This window comes from Austrofundulus limnaeus, unplaced genomic scaffold (genome assembly GCF_001266775.1).
Source record: "Austrofundulus limnaeus strain Quisiro unplaced genomic scaffold, Austrofundulus_limnaeus-1.0 Scaffold93, whole genome shotgun sequence".
Taxonomy (NCBI): Eukaryota; Metazoa; Chordata; class Actinopteri; order Cyprinodontiformes; family Rivulidae; genus Austrofundulus; species Austrofundulus limnaeus.
The window spans coordinates 329409-333224 of NW_013952495.1; the positions used below are offsets into that span (position 1 = coordinate 329409).

Genomic DNA, 3816 nt, shown 5'->3' on the forward strand with positions numbered 1-3816 from the left:
CTCCTAAATCACTCGTACGCACAACTTAAGAACAAATCTGTGCGTACGAACGGTTCTTGCATGAGGCCCATTGAGCTCCAACTATAGGAGTATTTAATCACTTGTTGAAATAACTTTTGAAGTGATTTGCTGCACATTCTGATGTCTAAAAAATAATGACAACATGCTAAAACTTGGAAATTCAAAAAATTTGCCAGAAATCTGAATTAATCTATTCTTTTATCCTCTGTATTATTATATTATATGACATGATACTGCTCCACTTGGGTGTGGATGGGTTAAATGCAGAGCACAAATTTCGTCATTGTGTGGAAACATACACTGATGACAAATAAAGCACCTTTACTTTACTTATTAATTCAATTCAATTCTTTATTCATTTCATTAAAACAAAACAAATAATTTTATATACAATATACAATGAAAAGAAAAATATAAAAAGAAAAATGAGAGAAAATATATGTATATCAAAATCACAAATCACATTATCACATTTTATTTTAAAGTATCATGATAATTATGCTGATGCTTTTGGTAACCGCATTACCAGATTATCAACTTCATTCTAATCCTGTTAGCCGGTGCTACAGCTGGTTGCAGCTACTTGGGAAACATTTAACACGACTGTGAGCTAAGAATATTTTATTAATATTGTGCATTCAGCAGGAAATCTAAAAGAAATTACCTCTCATAAGCACTGGCTTTGTGTATTTGAAGATGTGTGTGTTGTGCCGATGCTTCAGAAGCTACCTGTTCTCCCAGAACAATTAAGTCAAGCCTCTTTACAGTATCTCCGCTCCAATTAATTTTAATATTTAAACAGCCATGCAGAGACTTCTGAACCAGCTAATGTGAGATTAGAGTAAACTCAATTAATTATTGATGGCCATAAATAAACATTCTAATTTGTCGAGCTGCCGTGGTGCGCCGTAAATCGAGAGGGGGGAAAAATAAAAATGTTTTCAGCTGAAATTCTGTGCTTATTAGCTGAGCAAATGTTGGATCAAAGAGGATCTGGAAATGAGGTGAGGAGAAGGACAAAAGAAGGATGCAACAAATGGACAACAAACAGAAAACAGAACATTATTTTTAAATAAAGTTTTGAATTAGATTTTTTTAATGTAAAATTGAGACTTTTCTAATTTAATCACTCTGGATTTACAATGAAAGTATGTTTAGGTGTGTGAGAGTGATAGAAATGAGTCATTTTGATGCTTCTGTGTGTTTTTATAATGTCTGACACTAAAGCCAAATTAACATTTAGAGAATTATTACTTCGATTCAGGATATAAAGAAGACTTTTTGGAAGAACGCACTTAATGAAGAAATGTCTAAAACTGAAGTTTATAATTTACCCAAATAGTTTTTGTTTTACCTCAGCACCGTTCACATTTTTACTTCATATAGTCAAAAAATGACACGTAAAACATATATTTGATCCCACAGGTGTAGTAAAAAGATAAGTAAAAAGACAATGCACTAACAGGAGGTCAGTATGAAGACAGTGTATGTGTTGATGAGTCAGAGGTCAGAGATTCTTACAGTGGAAAGAAAGTAAAGGCTGATTTATACTACCATTCTCACATCTTACAGTCTTGTAAAGTGCCCCCTGTCAGAAGTCTGTCTTACAAACCGGTTCTGTTTGTGCTTTCTGATTGGTCAGAACTCTGTGTACATGTTTGTTTCTGCGGAGCAGCGCGTCCTGCATTTCATTTTGCTCCCAGAAGCCAGAAGTTGTTAAATTGCCAAGACGGAATGTGCAACCGATGTTCACGTCTTCTTTCCATCTCTTTGGTTAACAAGAAAAAAAAAAACACTCTTCTGTTGTTTCAATGATTAGCTATAAGCTACATACACTGGGAGTTCTGTGGGAGGGATTATGATGATTTATTCCCCACATCTTCTACATTAGTACAAARGGTAAAAAAAGACATCTAAAGTTATGCAATCAATGTTTTATGTCTTGTGTAAGTATACTTATTCACTCTTTCAAAGACAAAGGGTAGTAAATGACATTAACATCTGTGTTTTRGTTCATTAATTAGCTTTATACATTAAAATGATGCATATTTTGTGATCCTTGTATTAATTTGGCACGATTGCTCAATGGTTAGCACTGACGCCTCGCAGCAAGAAGGTCCTGGGTTCGATCTCCGGTTCGGACCTGGGGTCTTTCTGTGCAGGGTTTGCATGTTGTCCTTGTGCTTGCGTGGGTTTTCTCRGGGTACTCCGGTTTCCCACACCCTCCTAWAAGAAACATGTACAATAGTTTGCCTTCAGGCCAAGGCCTCCCGTGAAAAAGAGATCTGAGATCTCATCAGTACTTGTCTGGTTAAATAACAGTAAATAAATAAAATAAAGTATTCGTTCCTGTGTGTTCTTCTGTGTCATTAGTCCAATTCCTGTTCACTGTCCTGCCCCACCCACTCACTCACCTGCTCCCAGTCTAAGGTCATATATACAGTTTATATATGTATATATTTATAACTTTGTCTTCAGTCTCTAAACTGGCTGCCTCAAAGGTTTTATTATTTTGCAATTTTTGCTTCCTTTGTGCTTAAGAATATTTGTCAATGATATGCTAAATCTAAAAAGGACAATTTATTATCTGTATGTCTGTTGTTTTACAGCCAGCTTCTTTTAGATTGTAAGGAATTTAGCACTGGCCTCCTGGCTAAGCTTCACTGACCAGAGGAGCGCCTCTGCAGTGGCCYTTTTTGTGACATCATAAATTCTTCAAGTCATTATCATTTTGTTTCATTTTCAAAGGCTGWGATGGAGGTTTCAGAGGTCGTAACAGAACTGGCAGACAGAAAGCTTGTCCTTGAGAGGCTGTCTTCGCTCTGACTGATGGTGAATCATTCATGGAGTGCAGAAAACATGAGAGCTTGATTAAGGAAGAGGAGAAATCTGCTGCAAACTTAAATCAGTCCAGACTGAAGACTGATTAGAGCAGAATTTTACATAAAAAAAAAAACCCTGGAAGGAGCAGATCGGTGCATATGATGCTTCAAACACCTAAAAATGAGTTTTCAATAAACCATCTTTATTGCATTGGGACGTACATTCATAAAGTAAAAATCAATACAAARATGCACAATTCTTCCACACTATTATGGATTATTTATTGTGGTTATAGTTGTGCAGATTGTCATCAGAGCTGTTCCACCTACATGCAAACGCCATCAAAACCAAACATGTGCACACAGACAGCWACACACCACGTTTACAGAGGTTTTCCTTCTTCAGGCTCATGAATATATAAGAGCGTGTGTATGGCAGACAGAGCAGACTAACATGACAGCCTCCTGACAGCTCCTGTACACAAGCAGCCTGCTCTCTGCTTCAGATATACAGTATATTTTGAAAGGTATTCAAGAGCCAAACGTGTGTGTGTGTGTGTGGGGGTGTGTGTGTGTGTGTGTGTGTGTGTGTGTGTGTGTGTGTGTGTGTGTGTGTGTGTGTGGGGGGGGGGCAGAGGACAAACTAGGTGTGCCTCTTTTCAGTCAGCTGGGCTGTGACTCGGCTGAGGAGGGAGGAGATTATTTTCCAGTGAATCTGGGGATTTTCTTCTTGAAACAATACTTTTGGTGAATTTAATGTGACAAAAAACACAATCTAAAATACACGATTATTGTTAGAATCCATTACTCACATCATGCTGTGTTCACACACTGAACATTTTCACCTTTTGTTCTCATCCTCTGCGTTTCATTCTGAGTTCAAGCAGGTCGTTAGAGTGATTACAGTGGGAGAGGGCTTCCATTAAGAAAGTGTGTGTGTGTGTGTGTGTGTGTGTGTGTGTGTGTGTGTGTG

General features: G+C 37.4%; 1 long non-coding RNA gene across 1 annotated transcript in view; it reads left to right on the plus strand.

The window, feature by feature from the left end:
- LOC106520461 (uncharacterized) overlaps window positions 1-3148 on the plus strand; it is a 21103-nt gene extending 17955 nt beyond the window's left edge. The window contains exon 4 of the long non-coding RNA XR_001310557.1: window positions 2770-3148. This is a non-coding gene — a long non-coding RNA (uncharacterized LOC106520461). The remainder of the gene's footprint in view (window positions 1-2769) is intronic.
- The last annotated feature ends 668 nt before the right edge of the window (window positions 3149-3816 follow it).